Source organism: Nerophis lumbriciformis, linkage group LG06, assembly GCF_033978685.3.
Source record: "Nerophis lumbriciformis linkage group LG06, RoL_Nlum_v2.1, whole genome shotgun sequence".
Lineage (NCBI taxonomy): Eukaryota > Metazoa > Chordata > Actinopteri > Syngnathiformes > Syngnathidae > Nerophis > Nerophis lumbriciformis.
This window is the reverse complement of record NC_084553.2, coordinates 52,162,953-52,182,878: the sequence shown is the minus strand read 5'-3', so window position 1 is coordinate 52,182,878 and position 19,926 is coordinate 52,162,953.

Genomic DNA, 19,926 nt, shown 5'->3' with positions numbered 1-19,926 from the left:
GTGTCATCAACACTCACAAGTATAAAAGTACTTTTTAAAGTTTTCATTTCTTACGTCAAGCGTGAAAAAAAAAATCATGACTTTGACACAATTGTGTCTCATAATTAAAACAGATGACAGCCAAATGGACTTTGCAGTTTTATTTTCAATGAAACAATAGAAATTACGTACTCATATAGTAGTACAGTTGGCACAGTACAGTAAACTGACAGTTAATAATTAAACATTTAACATGTGACATTTCAAACAATTTGGACAGAAAAGGTTCGTGCACATTCAGATAAATTCCTCAAAATTATAATTAAATTTTTTTTGGCCGGGGGCAGGGCTGTATGTATGCGCACTAATTGACTGAAAGAGCACGCACTTGGCGCGATGATGTCATGTTATCGATGGAAAAATGCATTTTTAGACAATATGATTTGCCTGAGCGGCTAGGAGACCCCAAGAGTAACAAGCGGTTGCCTTGTTGACTTTCCATTAAGAACAATAAATTAGTTTTTAGTATAAGTTTGCTGGTTTCAAGAAATGTAACGCATATCATTATGTCAAGATAATGGCACTAGTATTTACTTAATTTAAGAATATTTTTCAACATATTGAGCAAAAAGGTCTTTTTTTTTTCTACCAAGAAAAGTGCACTTGTTATTAGTGAGAATATACTTATTTTAAGGTATTTTTGGACCCATTGAGGTTAGCTAATTAGGGCCCGCACGGCCCATTGCAAAAGGACTCCCACAGGGAGTCCTTATGCAATGGGACATAAGGACCTATTGTTATTCGTCCGTTTTATTATTCTTTCTTTCTTCTTCCGCCGCCTCTTTGAGCACTAATTTGACCCACTTAACATGCTTCAAAACTCACCAAATTTGACCCACACATCAGGACCTGCGAAAATTGCCTTTTTTATAAAAAAGGAACCTCAAAAATTAAATTTGCGCTCTAGCGCCCCCTATAAAAACAAAAAAAGTACACTGCCTGTAACTCCCACTAGGAAGGTCGGAAAAACATTAAACAAAAACCTCTATGTAGGTCTGACTTAGACCTAGCTTTCATAATGTATATTGTCGGGCTAAAATCTACAGGAAGTTGGCAATTCTCCCTTCAAGACAAAAAAGTACTAAAAACAGTCACTTTTGCCTCTTTGACCTGTAATTTCACCCCCTTAACATGCTTCAAAACTCACCAAACTTAACACACACATCAGGACTGGCTAAAACTGTCATCTAATGAAAAAACCTAACCCCAAATCTATAAATTGTGCTCTACAGCAATTTTTTAATAAAACGTACAAAAAACTGCTCTTAGGATGAAAAATCTGACAAAACTGCCTGTAACTCCCACTGGGAAGGTCGGAGAGAGATGAAACAAAAACCTCTCTGTAGGTCTTACTTAGACCTACATTTCATAAATTGACAACCCCCAGCAAAAATCAACAGGAAGTTTGCTATTCCCCCTTCAAAATACAATTTTTGGAAAAACCGGTCACCTTCCTTCAAAATCTATCTCCTCTGAGCGCGTTTGTCGTTTCGCCTTCAAACTAACACAGGTGAGAGATAAAACCCTTGTGATTAAAAGTATAGATGGGATTTGTAATACCTGCTCCGGTTTTGATTTTATGACCCTTCAAAGACCCGCTGCACTGATGCTCCTGCGGTGCTGTTTTTCTAAGATGGCTGCTCAAAAGCAGGAAGCACCAACGTGCCCACACAATGCAGACAAGGTAGGTACACTAGACAAAAGTCTTGGGACACTTCAGACTAAAAGTAGACAAAAGTATTGGGACACTTAGGACTAGCACCTGCCAAATACGCGGGCCCGTCCAACGCTGCTTGCAGCTTTAATTTGACTTGTTTTGGAAAATCTTGACAAGCCAAATTTTCTTGTTCTATTGGCTGATAATTTTGCTTAGTTCAAGTAAAATACCCCTCATTTTTGTGTTATTTTTTCTTGTTTTTGAACACTGACTTTTTGCAGTGTAGAGCTGTGGAATGCTGCAGGGAGATGAAGAGCCGCCTCCATACGTGAGGTGCTAGCAGTAAACAGCAGGCTAAAAGGGAAGCTGCAGCCTGTTTACGCTCGCATTTCCACAAGCGTTGGTGCACAAAAGGTAGCAAAACAGCATCATTACCGGGCACAGTTGTACTAAATGGCTGCACAGAACATCCCCGACATCACCCACGCATTGTTGCGACTACAGAGAGGAGGGAAAAAAAAACAACAACCTTGGAGCTGACAGAGGTAAAGGGGAGGGAAAATTGGGCGTTCATCCATCGCCTATGTCTCGCTCTCGTTCGATATTACACCCACTTCACCCAGTTTTGATCTGACAGCTGCCTCAGAAGTGAGAGATCGTGGGGGGTTCGGGTGGGGGGGTGCACTGGGTTCCACGAGATGTGAAAGGTGAAGGCGGGAAAAAAATGAAGGCGAAAAACACCTCGTCCCTCCTTCCCCCTCTGGAAAAAACACCCAAACTGGGCGAAAACAAACACATGAATAAATAAATCCCCAAAAAGAATTGCAACGGGGAGATTTTAAACTGCGGCGGTATCAATAATTCAGTCACCTGAGACGCTGTTTTTGTTCAGCATAAGGTTTTGACGCGACTGGCAGTCGGAGTCAAGATGAGGGAGACCTTTTTATTATTGATGCGGTGGCGCACAGCTCACATCTGCTGTTACCAACACAAACAGTCGCAAAATGACTGCGGCACAATTGTGTAGGGAGTCTCACCAGGTCCGATACGACAAGTCGGCATCTTCAAAGATTAAAATGCTCACTTTGGATTGACACAGTCTGAGAAGGACAGTTCTCACCTAATGATGTGTTTATTTTGGCTGAAGTTTGACGGTAATTATATTGTACATGATATTGTAGTACAAGTCTGGATGAGATGCTCGCTGACCCTAGTTATGACCCAGTATGGGTCACTATTTCATGCACTATAAAAACAATAATTTATGAGAAAATTATTAAATAAATAAAATATACTATATATATATATATATATATATATATATATATATATATATATGTGTATATACAGTATATATATACTGTATATATACATATATATATGTGTGTGTATGTATATGTATATATGCATATATATAAATATAATATATATATATATATATATATATATATATATATATATATATATATATATATATATATATATATATATATTTATTTATATATATATATGTATATATTTATATTTATATATATGCATATATACATATACATACACACACATATATATATGTATATATATATATATATATATATATATATATATATATATATATATATATGTATATATATATATACATATATATATATATATATATATATATATATATATACACACATATATATACATCCATCCATCCATCCATTTTCTACCGCTTATTCCCTTTGGGGCCGCGGGGGACGCTGGAGCCTATCTCAGCTACAATCGGGCGGAAGGTGGGGTACACCCTGGACAAGTCGCCACCTCATCGCAGGGCCAACACAGACAGACAGACAACATTCACACTCACATCCACACACTAGGGCCAATTTAGTGTTGCCAATCAACCTATCCCCAGGTGCATGTCTTTATTTATATATATATATATATATGTATATATATATATATATAGATATGTATGTATATATATATATATATATATATATATATATATATATATATATATATATATATATATATATATATATATATATATATATATATATATATATATATATATATGTATATATGTATAAATATGGGACGGCGTGGCGCAGTGGAAGAATGGCCGTGCGCGACCCGAGGGTCCCTGGTTCAATCCCCACCTAGTACCAACCTCGTCATGTCCGTTGTGTCCTGAGCAAGACACTTCACCCTTGCTCCTGATGGGTGCTGGTTAGCGCCTTGCATGGCAGCTCCCTCCATCAGTGTGTGAATGTGTGTGTGAATGGGTAAATGTGGAAGTAGTGTCAAAGCGCTTTGAGTACCTTGAAGGTAGAAAAGCGCTATACAAGTACAACATTTGTCATTTATATATATATATATATATATATATATATATATATATATATATATATATATATATATATATATATATATTAGAGATGCGTGGCAATTATTTCATCCGCAACCGCATCAGAAAGTCGTCAACCATCCGCCATCCACCCGCACTAACATTTAATCAGAACCGCATCCGCCCGCACCCGCCCGTTGTTATATATCTAATATAGACGATGCAAGGCATTAGTGAGGTTATAAAGCTTTTGCCTGTTAAAGAAAGGAGACTGATCCAATGCAGCACAGACATTCACGTGCCACGCTGTCACGGCCCAGACGCACACCAGTGCGCAATCAAATGGGAGCCGCGCTGAGCGCACCTCCAAGCGCGTCTCGCTGCCGGCGACGGCCGGGTATGGTGCCGACGCTCCAGCGCCATCCATTTTCAGGGCTAGTTGATTCGGCAGGTGGGTTGTTACACACTCCTTAGCGGGTTCCGACTTCCATGGCCACCGTCCTGCTGCTGTCTATATCAACCAGGGTGAGCCGTTTACATACACTTGTAAAGAACATAATGTCATGGCTGTCTTGAGTTTCCAATAATTTCTACAAATGTTTTTTTGTGATAGAGTGATTGGAGCACATACTTGTTGGTCACAAAAAACATTCATGAAGTTTGGTTCTTTTATGAATTTATTATGGGTCTACTGAAAATGTGTCCAAGTCTGCTGGGTCAAAAGTATACATAGAGCAATGTTAATATTTGGTTACATGTCCTTTGGCAAGTTTCACTGCAATAAGGCGCTTTTGGTAGCCATCCACAAGCTTCTGGCAAGCTTGTGGTTGAATTTTTGACCACTCCTCTTGACAAAATTGGTGCAGTTCAGCTAAATGTGTTGGTTTTCTGACATGGACTTGTTTCTTCAGCATTGTCCACACGTTTAAGTCAGGACTTTCTCGGCCATTCTAAAACCTTAATTCTAGCCTGATTTAGCCATTCCTTTACCACTTTTGACGTGTGTTTGGGGTCATTGTCCTGTTGGAACACCCAACTGCGCCCAAGACCCAACCTCCGGTCTGATGATTTTAGGTTGTCCTGAAGAATTTGGTGGTAATCCTCCTTTTTCAGTGTCCCATTTACTCTCTGTAAAGCACCAGTTCCATTGGCAGCAAAACAGGCCCAGAGCATAATACTACCACCACCATGCTTGACAGTAGGCCTGGTGTTCCTGGGATTAAAGGCCTCACCTTTTCTCCTCCAAACATATTGCTGGGTATTGTGGCCAAACAGCTCAATTTTTGTTTCATCTGACCACAGAAGTTTCCTCCAGAAGGTCTTTTCTTTGTCCATGTGCTGTCAGATGAAACAAAAATGTTTTGTATGAAAGAAACTGCTGTTCTTTAAACGTGTCCACTAGATGTCACAATAGCATTTATTTGTATCTTTGTAGATGATGCTACATCCATCCATCCATCCATTTCCTACCGCTTATTCCCTTCGGGGTCGCGGGGGGACCCTATCTCAGCTACAATCGGGCGGAAGGCAGGCTACACCCTGGACAAGTCGCCACCTCATCGCAGGGCCAACACAGATAGACAGACAACATTCACACTCACATTCACACACTAGGGCCAATTTTAGTGTTGCCAATCAATCTATCCCCAGGTCCAAAAGGGAATAAGCGGTAGAAAATGGATGGATGAACATGTCAGTGCACCAGTCGAGGAAGAAAAAGAGATTGAAAATTAACACCAATGAGTTGACTGATAAACATTGCCATTTACTTTATTCAGAATGTATAAATAACGACAAATAAAGATAGAATACTCTTAACTGCAACATGTACACTGCAAAAACTGAAATCTAAGTAAGATTAAATATCTCAAATAAGGGTGATATTTGCTTATTTTCTGTCTGATAAGATCATTTACTTGTTTTAAATGTTTTGGTCCTAAATGATCTCAGTAAGATGTTACAGCTTGTTGCTGAGATTTGATGACCTATATTGAGTAAAACATGCTTGAAACTAGAATATCAAGTGTTGCAAAGCTGTGTCATCAACACTCACAAGTATAAAACTACTTTTTTAAAGTAATAATGTCTTATTTCAAGCATGAGAAAATAAATCATGATGCCGAACGCATATCATTATGTCAAGATAATGGCACTAGCCTTTACTTAATTTAAGAATATTTTTCAACATATTGAGCAAAAAGGTCTCTTTTTTTTTTCTACCAGGAAAAGTGCACTTGTTATTAGCGAGAACATACTTATTTTAAGGTATTTTGGGGTTATTTGAGATTAGCTAATTTTGCTTGTTTTGGAAAGTCTTGACAAGCCAAAATTTCTTGTTCTATTGGCAGATAATTTTGCTTAGTTAAAATAAAATACCCCTAATTTTATTTTTATTTTTCTTGTTTTTGAACACTGATTTTTTGCAGTGTAAGTGTAAAAAAAACAAACAACAACATTATGATTTGTACATTTTCAGAATGTGTTTGTTCTATTTTTAAACAAAGAAAACAATCTGAAGTTGTCTTTATTTTTAAGCTATCGTGCTGTGATTTTACCAGTCCGGCCCACTTGGGTGTAGATTTTTCACTATGTGGGCCCCGATCTAAAATTAGTTTGACACCCCTGGTATAACCATCAGAGGTGTGGACTCGAGTCACATGACTTGGACTCGAGTCAGACTCGAGTCATGAATTTGATGACTTTAGACTCGACTTGACAAAATGTAAAAAGACTTGCAACTCGACTTAGACTTTAACATCAATGACTTGTGACTTCACTTGGACTTGAGCCTTTTGAATTGACATGACTTGACATGACTTGCTACTTTCCCCAAAACCCAAAGATGAAAAAGTTATTCGGGAGCGCTCCATATTTTTCATTGTGTACTTGTCTATCAGCGTTGCGTGTGTCAGCTGGTGTGGTCTCAGTACAACAGCCAATCAAATTAGATCTACTTTGTTTTCATCACACAGCATTCATCCAATCAAATTGCAGGACAACCAACGAAGAAGACATGTCCAAACCACAAGCCAGTGAACAAAAAATGATACCTAAAATAATTTTGTTTGGGTATAAAAATTACGAGGTGGTCAACACAAAACGGTTTGCAGTATGCAACACATGCGGTTCGAAAATAACTGATGGAGAGGCAACAACTTCCAACTTCGTCCGGCATTTGAAGTTGCACAAAGAACAGTAAGTTTTGAATGTAAGATAACGTTTATTGGCTAAGTAACGTGACTTTTATTTGCAGTGTAGTTAAATCAGTGAGGCTGTAAACTCACTGCTAACGTTATAACGTTATTGCAAACACGGGAATCTGTTGCAGTTCACTACCTTATTCATACTTTTTGTTCAGTGATTTTTTTTAAGCAGGGTTACGTTAGTCAATATATCACACGTAACGTTAGACGGCGGTCAGCAGCACCGCGTATTTTAGCCACCTAAAAAAAGACAAAAATAGTAAAATAAAGGTCAGTTAAAATGTATACTATATTATGAATATGTGTACCGTTTTAGCTAGCTTTCTGACATACTGTTGGTTGTTTACCTCAGTGGTCCCCAACCACCGGGCCGCGGCCCGGTACTGGTCCGCGGCCCGGTACTGGTCCGTGGATCGATTGGTATCGGGCCGCACAAGAAATTTTTTTTTCTTTCTTTTTTTAATTAAATCAACATAAAAAACACAAGATACACTTACAAGTAGTGCACCAACCCAAAACAACTCTCTCCCCCCTTTTGTTCTGGGCATTGAACATGAAGACTCTTTCTTCACTGTTCCGAGTGGCCATGAGAGTCTTGGCAGTGCCTGCCTCCAGTGCTCCAGTGGAGCGAGTTTTCAGCCATGGTGGCATCATACTACGCCCCCATCGTGCACAAATGACCGACAGACTCTTGGCTAATTTGGTCTTTTGCAAATGCAATGCAGCATAGGGCCCTGACATATAAAAATTACAACTTTTTTGTTATGTTCACGTATATGTCATGTTTTTTCAATGTTAACACTTTTGTACAAATAAGTACATTTGCACTTTATTTTTCAATGTGTTTGTTCTGTTAAGGAATGAGTTAATTTTTAAAATGACTGGTTAATAGTGCTATTATAAAGTGCAATGTCAGCACAATTTTCTTTCCTGCAATTTAAAATGCACTTGTTTTAATAAATAAATACAGCGTTTGAAAAGCATACACAATCTGTGTTAATATATTAGTCTGTGGTTAAAAGGACTTGAAATGACTCGAAACTCAAAATGCAGGACTTAGGACTTGACTTGAGACTTTCCAGTCTTGACTTTGGACTTGACTCGGGGCTTGCCTGTCTTGACTCGGGACTTGACTCGGACTTGAGGGCAAAGACTTGAGACTTACTTGTGACTTGCAAAACAATGACTTGGTCCCACCTCTGATAACCATTAAACAAATAGCTAAATCGGTACCGCATTGTACCTAATAAAGTGTCCATATAGAAAGTGTTAGATTTACAAAGCCTTCTAAACCTGCGCGCTCGGCCTCACCTGCCGTCTGTGCTGTCGAAGAAAAATCGCTTAACATGCGGCGTTCAAGGTCTATTTCACTGTCTGGACAAGCTGGACGCTAAAAGGCCAAGAAAAAGAAATAAATTGGTAATCACGCCGCTTGGTTGGTTTGACTTTGAGCCTGTGGGACATTTTGAAACAAAGGCACGCTCGGCCAGGTGGAGAAATAAAAGGCACATAAGCTTTCTTGTTACCTTTTGTGCAGCGCCGTCCCATTATTCCGAGTCCTTCTTCACGCCTCTCTAATGCCGTGTCAGTACCAATGCTCACGGTTAGCATCACTCCTCCCCGCCTTCATCAGTAACTTGGCCGAGCGCAAATGACCCTTACCAGTGCACCGGGGGCCGGCGTGAACTTAATCACTAGAGCAAATTGAAACCACTTGCTCGGCAGTATTTTTACAGGGGTAAAGCATATGCCCTCAAGTCTATGGCGAACTGACCTCTGCTTTTGAAAGGATTGGAGGCCTGAAAAGAAAATGTTGTTTTGCTCGTGTCGCATTAGGTCAGAATTCCTGCCATACCCCTTCGCTTGCTGTGTGAGTTATACGGCCGCCGTAATCCCCTCGCAAGTTGACATTTAGAGGCCACGGGGGAAAAAAAAGAGAGAGCTAGCCGTCATCGGGGAGATTCACCGCTTTTTGAAGGCCTTCCGAAACGGGTTTGACCCCGATTACTGGTTCCCAGTGCTGGTTCTTGTCAGCAGGACCGGCCAACAACTCCTAAAAAAAGACTACACCGGGGTTTTCAATTGGGGATTTTTTTTTTTTCTGCCTAGCCCAGGGGTCGGCAACCCAAAATGTTGAAAGAGCCATATTGGACCAAAAATACAAAAAAAAATCTGTCTGGAGCCGCAAAAAATTAAAAGCCATATTACATACAAATATCAATCAATCAATCAATCAATGTTTATTTATATAGCCCTAAATCACAAGTGTCTCAAAGGGCTGCACAAGCCACAACGACATCCTCGGTATAGCCCACATAAGGGCAAGGAAAAACTCACCCCAGTGGGACGTCGATGTGAATGACTATGAGAAACCTTGGAGAGGACCGCATATGTGGGTAACCCCCCCCCTCTAGGGAGATTGAATGCAATGGATGTCGAGTGGGTCTGACATAATATTGTGAGAGTCCAGTCCATAGTGGATCCAGCATAACAGTAAGAGTCCAGTCCACAGTGGGGTCAGCAGGAAACCATCCCGAGCGGAGACGGGTCAGCAGCGCAGAGATGTTCCCAACCAATATACAGGCGAGCGGTCCACCCCGGGTCCCGACCCCGGACAGCCAGCACCCCATCCATGGCCACCGGATCTGTGTGTCTTCCCCTCCACAAGGGATAGGGGGGAGCAGAGGAGAAAAGAAAAGAAACGGCAGATCAACTGGTCTAAAAAAAAGGGGGGCTATTCAAAGGCTAGAGTATACAAATGAGTTTTGAGATGGGACTTAAATGTTTCTACTGAGGTAGCATCTCTAATTGTTACCGGGAGGGCATTCCATAGTGCTGGAGCCCGAATAGAAATAGTGTGTCATGAGATATAAATTGAATTAAGAGGACTTAAAGGAAACTAAATGACCTCAAATATAGCTACAAATGAGGCATTATGATGCAATATGTACATATAGCTAGCCTAAATAGCATGTTAGCATCGATTAGCTTGCAGTCATGCAGTTACCAAATATGTCTGATTAGCACTCCAACAAGTCCATACTTGCCAACATAGAGACCTCCAATTTCGGGAGGTGGGGGGTGGGGGGTGGGTGCGGGGGGTGTGGTTGTTGGCGGGGGCGGGGTTGGGGGCGTGGTTAAGAGGGGAGGAGTATATTTACAGCTAGAATTCACCAAGTCAAGTATTTCATATATGTGATAGGTGATGTTCATATATATATATATATATCCCCGCGACCCCGAAGGGAATAAGCGGTAGTAAATGGATGGATGGATGGATGGATACATATATATATATTTATATAAGAAATAATTGACTTTCAGTGAATTCTAGCTATATATATATATATATATATATATATATATATAGATATAGGTTAAGACAACATCCTAAGAAAAGTATTCAACAAGAACAACATTAAATTGAGCTACAGCTGCATGAACAATATACGACAAATCATCTCAAACCACAACAAAACAATTGCAAATGAGCCGTCGGCCCTCAGACAGAACGACTCCAAAACCAACAAAGGATGTAATTGTCGAAAGAAACCTGATTGCCCTCTCAACGGGGGGTGCTTACAAACATCAGTTGTCTACCAATCTAAGGTAATACGCAAGGACATTAACACATCCGACACATATGTAGGATTAACCGAGGGAGAATTCAAAACCAGATGGAACAATCACAAGGCTTCTTTCAGGAACAAAAACCTGCGAAATACCACAGAACTCAGCAAACACATTTGGGACCTCAAAGACAATAATGTTGAATATTCAATAACATGGCAAATTCTTGCATCCAGCACACCTTACAATAGTGGTAATAAAAGATGCAACCTATGCTTGAAAGAGAAACTGTTTATTATTTACCGTCCAGACCTGTCATCCCTCAACAAGCGCAGCGAAATTGTAACAGCATGCCGCCATAGACGGAAACACCTCCTAGGTAACACATGAGCCAATCACCACGCCCCTAGGCCAGCCTGTACCCACCCACTGTGTGCCCTATATAAACCATGGTATGCGAATGCTCCCATTAAAATCTCCTGACGATTGAGGGTACCCCCCCTCATGAAACAGGCCTGTAGAGATGAAATAGTCTTGTGATTTTTTCCCACACATACATATATATATATATATATATATATATATATATATATATATATATATATATATATATATATATATATATATATATATATATATAAATAAAAGAAATACTTGAATTTCAGTGTTCATTTATTTACACATACACACACACATAACACTCATCTACTCATTGTTGAGTTAAGGGTTGCATTGTCCATCCTTGTTCTATTCTCTGTCACTATCTTTCTAACCATGCTGAACACCCTCTCTGATTATGCATTGCTGTGTGGCACGCACAAAAGTGCTTTCATCAAATGCACTAGATGGCAGTATTGTCCTGTTTAAGAGTGTCACAACATTGCTGTTTACGGCAGACGGACTGCTTTACTGTAGACGTTCTTTATATTGTGGGAAAGCGGACTCAGGTCCGCATGGAGCTGGAGGGGGCGTGGCCTCCAGCTCCGCCTGAATTTCGGGAGATTTTCGGGAGAAAATTTGTCCCGGGAGGTTTTCGGGAGAGGCGCTGAATTTCGGGAGTCTCCCGGAAAATCCGGGAGGGTTGGCAAGTATGAACAAGTCAATAACATCAACAAAACTCACCTTTCATGCACAACCTTAAAAGTTTGGTGGACAAAATGAGACCGAAAAAGAAGTGGCATAAAACACGTCCTAGAAAGTTATACATGTAAACAAACTACGGTGAGTTCAAGGACCGCCAAAATTTGTAGGACAAAACGGTGCTCGCCAAATACTCGAATCAGTGAAGCATGTTTAATACAAACAGTGTGCTTTATAACAATTAGGGAGGTTTGTGTCATGTTTGTCCTCCTACAGAAACCATATTAAAACAAAAAATAGATTGTTTTCCCCTCATCTTTTTCCATTTTTCATACATTTCTGAAAAAGCTCCAGAGAGCCACTAGGGCGGCGCTGCATGCGGCTCTAGAGCCGCGGGTTGCCGACCCCTGGCCTAGCCAAAGACAAAATGTATTGTTTTAGAAAATCCCTGTTTGTTACTGCAACAAGTCAGTGTTCAAAAACAAGAAAAAAAAATACAAAAATGAGGGGTATTTTATTTGAACTAAGCAAAATTATCTGCCTATAGAACAAGAAAATTTGGCTGGTCAAGACTTTCCAAAACAAGTAATATTAGCTAACTTCAATGAACCCAAAAATACCTTAAAATAAGTATATTCTCACTAATAACAAGTGCACTTTTCTTGGTAGAAAAAAAAGAGACCTTTTTGCTCAATATGTTGAAAAATATTCTTAAATTAAGTAAATTCTAGTGCCATTATCTTGACAAAATGATATGCGCTCTGCATTACATTTCTTGAAACCAGCAAAATTATACTAAAAACTAATTTATTGTTCTTAATGGAAAGGCAACAAGACAACCGTTGGTTACTCTCGGGGTCTCCTAGCCGCTCAGGCAAATCATATTGTCTGAAAATGCATTTTTCCATCGATAACATGACATTATCGCGCCAAGTGCGTGCTCTTTCAATCAATTAGTGCGCGAGGAATATATATATATAGGCTCCAGCGCCCCCCACGACCCCGAAGGGAATAAGCGGTAGAAAATGGATGGATGGATGGATGGATGTATATATATAGATCAGTGGTTCTTAACCTGGGTTCGATCGAACCCTAGGGGTTCGGTGAGTCGGCCTCAGGGGTTCGGCGGAGTCTCCGCCACGGACGTAAAGACACATCCGACTTATCGTGTAAATAAAAACTTCCCCCCAAACAATGTTCCCTCTAATTTTCCATCTGATTTGCAGGTTGTTTGATTGATCGTTTGAAACTTTTACTAGTAGATTGCAAAGGAAGAGAATACATTATATGAAACAGTACAGTTTACACAGTACAGTACATATTCCATACAATTGACCACTAAATGGTAACACCCCAATAAGTTTTCCAACTAGTTTAAGTCGGGGTCCACGTCAATCAATTCATGGTAATGTGTGTAAGGTGTGTAATTTTTTGTGAGTTCATGCACTGTGTTGGTTTTGTTCTTAGAACAAGGTGATGTTCATGCACGGTTCATTTTGTGCACCAGTAAAAAAACATATGACTTTTTCTTGAATTTGAAAAAAAAAACCATTTTATTTTTCACTAAAGAAGGGTTCGGTGAATGCGCATATGAAACTGGTGGGGTTCGGTACCTCCAACAATGTTAAGAGCCACTGATATATATATATATATATATATATATATATATATATATATATATATATATATATATATATATATATATATATATATATATATATATATATATATATATATATATATGTGTGTGTGTGTATATATATATATATATATATATATATATATATATATATATATATATATATATATATATATATATATATATATATATATATATGTGTGTATATATATATATATATATATATATATATATATAGCCCGGCTCCCGGCCACAACATTTTTAATTGTAATTTTGAAGAAATCATCTGATTGTGCATGAACTATTTCTGTTCAAAATTGTTTGAAATGTCACATGTTAAATGTTTAAATATTAACTGTCTGTTTACTGTACTGTGACAACTGTACTACTTTATGAGTACGTATGTTCTATTGTTTCATTGAAAATAAAACAGCAAAGTCCATTTGGCTGTCATCTGTTTTAATTATGAGACACAATTGTGTCAAAGTCCTGATTTTTTTCTTATGCTTGAAGTAAGAAATTATTACTTTAAAAAAGTAGTCTTATACTTGTGAGTGTTGATGACACAGCTTTGCAACAGTTGATATTCTAGTTCCAAGCATGTTTTACTCAATATAAGTCATAAAATCTCAGCAACAAGCTGTAATATCTTACTGAGATCATTTAGGACCAAAACCCTTAAAACAAGTAAAACACTCTAACATAAAATCTGCTTAGTGAGAATAATTATCTTATCAGACAGAAAATAAGGAAATATCACCCTTATTTGAGATATTTAATCTTGCTTAGATTTCAGTTTTTGCAGTGTACGTTTATAATCTCATTTTAGCTAAAGTGGACCTTTGATGAATCTGCATTTAAAACACATCATTGTTGTCTCAAACTTTTTTTTATGAAGTACAACTTCAGAAAAAACTTGGCTCGCCAAGTACAAAACCCAAAACCAGTGAAGTTGGTACATTGTTTAATTTGTAAATAAAAACAGAATACAATGATTTGCAAATGCTTTTCAACTTATATTCAATTGAATAGACTGCAAAGACAAGATATTTAATGTTCGGACTGAGAAACTAATTTTTTTTCAGCAAATAATCATTAACTTAGAATTTAATGGCAGCAACACATTGCAAAAAAGTTGGCACAGGGGCATGTTCACCACTGTGTTACATGGCCTTTCCTTTTAACAACACTCAGTAAACGTTTGGGAACTGAGGAGACCAGTTTTTTAAGCTTTTCATTTGGAATTCTTTCCCATTCTTGCTTGATGTACAGCTTAAGTTGTTCAACAGCCCGGGGTCTCCGTTGTGCTATTTTAGGCTTCATATTGCGCCACACATTTTCAATGGGAGACAGGTCTGGACTACAGGCAGGCCAGTCTAGTACCTGCACTCTTTTACTTTAAAGCCATGCTGTTGTAACACGTGAATTGGCATTCTCTTGCTAAAATAAGCAGGGGCGTCCATGGTGACGTTGCTTAGATGGCAACATGTGTTGCTCCAAAACTTGTATGTACCTTTCAACATTAATGGTGCCTTCACAGATGTGTAAGTTACCCATGCCTTGGGCACTAATACACCCCCATACCATCACAGATGCTGGCTTTTGAACTTTGTGCCTATAACAATACGGATGGTTCTTTTCCTCTTTGATCCGGAGTACACGACGTCCAAAGTTTCCAAAAACAATTTGAAATGTGGACTCGTCAGACCACAGAACACTTTTCCACTTTGCATCAGTCCATCTTAGATGAGCTCGGGCCCGGTGAAGTCGGCAGCGTTTCTGGGTGTTGTTGATAAATGTCTTTCGTTTTGCATAGAAGGGTTTTAACTTGCACTTACAGATGTAGCGACAACTGTCGTTACTGACAGTGGTTTTCTGAAGTGTCCGTAATATCATCGCTTACGTGCAGTGATTTCTCCAGATTCTTTGAACCTTTTGATGATATTATGTAGATAGTGAAATCCCTAAATTCCTTGCAATAGCTCATTGAGAAATATTGTTCTGTTGGACAATTTGCTCACGCATTTGTTCACAAAGTGGTGACCCTCGCCCCATCCTTGTTTGTGAATGACTGAGCATTTCATGGAAGCTGCTTTTATACACAATCATGGCACCCAACTGTTCCCAATTAGCCTGTTCACCTGTTGAATGTTCCAAATAAGTGTTTGATGAGCATTCCTCAACTTTCTCAGTCTTTTTTGCCACTTGTGCCAGCTTTTTTGAAACATGTTGCAGGCATCAAATTCCAACTGAGCTAATATTTGCAAAACGTAACACAGTTTTCCAGTTCGAGCGTTAAGTATCTTGTCTTTGCAGTCTATTCAATTGAATATAGGTTGAAAAGGATTTGCAAATCATTCCGTTTATATTTCCATCCAACACAATTTCCCAACTCATATGGAAACGGGGTTTGTATACAACGTGCCAACTTCACTGGTTTTGGCGTTTGTACAACCATAATGATCAACATTAAAATACAATACCGTAGTAGGCCTAGGTATTCATTAAAACAAGGCAGTGGTTTTATTTAACAACTATATTTAAAGTATTTGGCCACTGTAACATTACACACAGTTTTTTTAATATTAGAAAATAAAACACTGTACTTTATTCTAGTAAAATAATTGGGGTACCACTCGTTAGAGCCCGCATACTACTAGTAGTAAACGTACTACAGTTGTAGAATAACTGATTGGATATGTTTAGGGGTACATTTTGCTCCACAGTCACTTTTATAACCCGTTTTTTGCATCTGTCTGCAAGATGTTTGATCCTGGAGGTGTTTACCAGATTGCAAAAGTATCATAATTTATCTTTTGAGCACCCCCGTCGTGACCGAGAAAGGGACAACCGGTAGAAAATTGATAAATGGATGGAAAATGTACACTGTTTTAAGTATATATCTTGATGTGGTCAAAGCAATTTTTTCCAGACACGGTCAAAAATAGACTAAATAAAAATTATATAGATTCACCCGGTCACAACATTAGTTACACCTGCACACTTGCAAATCGATTCAGATTCTGCATTAAAAAAAAACTGCTTTTATCAGTATTTATGTCACTGCATGTCACACGTCGGTGTTTTTATGCACATGCCAAGATTAGATGAAAATAATACTTTATCCTACCTTGTTTTGTGGTTCCTCATAGCCAGAGGGTTAGAAGCTCCTCCCCCTCTGGCTGAGAGGTTGACTTAATGTCCATGTAAGTACGTCCACCTCGCTGTGACATCACAACATACCCCGACCGCAAAACACCACGAACTGAGATGCATGAACCTTATAATTTGATGTTTTGGGCATTGTTTACCATGAGTATCCAACTTTGTAACAACATTTATAAGTCAGAAAAGAGGAAATTAATCTTATGTCTCATTTAAAGTAGTCGTTCACATTACAAAAACACAATTTGATTTGTAATGTGAACAAAGTGGGTCCCTGAACTGTCATGACGTCACATGATTACCGGAGTAAACAAGGCTCCAATTCTAGAAGGCTTCACTCCTGGGGCACATTTGCGAACATTTCAGGGATTTCGCGCAACATTTTCTTAACTTTATCATTTATATTAAGAAGGAAGTCATTTTTTTTCTCTCTCGCAGTTCGCTTCGATGTGTGTTCGAGGAGCGTGTGGGCAAGCTTCTTCATCTCTTTTGTGTTGGACTCATTGGTCCACTATTTGTGTACACTGCCAAAACTGAAATCTAAGATTAAATATCTCAAATAAGGGTGATATTTGCTTATTTTCTGTCTGATAAGATAATTCTTCTCACTAAGCAGATTTTATGTTAGAGTGTTTTACTTGTTTTAAGTGTTTTGGTCCTAAATGATCTCAGTAAGACATTACAGCTTGTTGCTGAGATTGTATGACCTATATTGAGTAAAACATGCTTGAAACTAGAATATCAACTGTTGCAAAGCTGTGTCATTAACACTCACAAGTATAAAACTACTTTTTTAAAGTAATAATTTCTTATTTCAAGCATGAAAAAAAAAATCATGACTGACACATTTGTGTCTCATATTAAAACAGATGACAGCCAAATTTACTTTGCTGTTTTATTTTCAATGAAACAATAGAAAATACGCACTCATATAGTAGTACAGTTGTTATTAGTGAGAATATACTTATTTTAAGGTATTTTTGGGTTCATTGAGGTTAGCTAATTAGGGCCCGCCATGGCCCATTGCAAAAGGACTCCCACAGGGAGTCCTTATGCAATGGGACATAAGGACCTATTGTTATTCGTCCGTTTTATTATTATTCTTTATTCTTCCGCCGCCACAACAAACTGTAATTTGACCCACTTAACATGCTTCAAAACTCACCATATTTGACCCACACATCAGGACCTGCGAAAATTACCTTTTTTTTAAAAAAAACCAAACCCCAAAAATCAAAATTGCGCTCTAGCGCCCCCTAGGAAAAAAAAAAAACAGACTGCCTGTAACTCCCACTAGGAAGGTCGGAGAGACATGAAACAAAAACCTCTATGTAGGTCTGACTTAGACCTAGTTCTCATAATTGTATGTCTTCGGGCTAAAATCAACAGGAAGTTGGCAATTCCCCCTTCAATACAAAAAAGTACTAAAAACAGTCACTTTTTTCTCTTTGAGCTGTATTTTGACCCCTTTAACATGCTTCAAAACTCACCGAACTGAACACACACATCAGGACTGGCTATAACTGTGATCTAATGAAAAAACCTAACCGCAAATCCAAAAATTGTGCTCTACAGCAATTTTTGAATAAAACTGATAAAAAACTGCTCCTGGGAAGAAAAACATTACAAAACTGCCTGTAACTCCCACTGGGAAGGTCGGAGAGACATGAAACAAAAACCTCTATGTAGGTCTCACTTAGACCTACATTTCATAAATTGACAACCCCCAGCAAAAATCAACAGGATGTTTGTTATTCCCCCTTCAAAACAAAATTTTTGTACAAACCGGTCACCTTTCTTCAAAATCTATCTCCTCTGAGCGCGTTTGTCGTTTCGCCTTCAAACTAACACAGGTGAGTGATACAACTCTTGTTATTAAAAGTATAGATGGGATTTGTAATACCTGCTCCGGTTTTGATTTTATGACCCTTCAAAGACCCGCTGCACTGATGCTCCTGCGGTGCTGTTTTTTTAAGATGGCTGCTCAAAAGCAGGAAGCACCAACGTGCCCACACATTGCAGACAAGGTAGGTACACTAGACAAAAGTCTTGGGACACTTCAGACTACAAGTAGACAAAAGTATTGGGACACTTAGGACTAGCACCTGCCAAATACGCGGGCCCGAACAACGCTGCTTGCAGCTTTAATTTTACTTGTTTTGGAAAGTCTTGACAAGCCAAATTTTCTTGTTCTATTGGCAGATAATTTTGCTTAGTTCAAGTAAAATACCCCTACTTTTTGTATTTTGTTTTCTTGTTTTTGAACACTGACTTTTGGCAGTGTATTTTGGCAAGAAAAATATGTTGTCGCTTTTTGATGACATATAAGCCGGATGAACGCGACTTGATTGCAACGGATGCAAAATCTGATTTGTGTTTACTGTACATACGAAAGAAACCGACGTCGGATTTAAAAAAAATCGGAAATGTATTGTTCAAATTGGCACATAAAAATCAGATGCATGTCAGGTATGTGCAGAAAAATCAGAATTAGACTTAGACTTAGACTTCCTTTTTATTGTCATTCAAATTTGAACTTTACAGCACTGATAAGAACGACATTTTGTTTCATAAGCTCATGGTAGTGCAGGATAAAAAAGCAATAAGGTGCATATATAAATAAATAAATATATATAAATAATGTATATAATATATATATAAAATAAATAAATATATATAATACATATAAATAAATAAATAGATTACTGTGCAGATAAATATATTGCACTTTTTCTTATGCGTCCACGTTTATGGATGTATGTTTTATTGTCTTTTTTATTCCAGCGAGTTAATCCATTTTGGGTGGAGTTGAGGGGATAATTTAATTATGATACGTTTAAGAGTCTTACGGCCTGAGGGAAGAAGCTGTTACAGAACCTGAAGGTTCTGCTTCGGAGGCTGCGGAAACCTCTTTCTAGAGTCCAGCAGTGAAAACAGTCCTTGGTGGGGGTGGGAGGAGTCTTGGCAGATTTTCTGAGCCCTGGTCAGGCAGCGGCTTTTTGCGATCTCCTGGATAGGAGGAAGAGGAGTCCTGATGATCTTTTCCACCATCCTCACCACTCTCTGGAGAGACCTCCAGTGTGAACATGGACTTACAGTCCTGGTCAATAGTTGCCATACACTTGTAAAGAACATAATGTCATGGCTGTCTTGAGTTTTCAATCATTTCTACAACTTTTATTTTTTTGTGATAAAGTGATTGGAGCACATACTTGTTGGTCACAAAAAACATTCTTGAAGT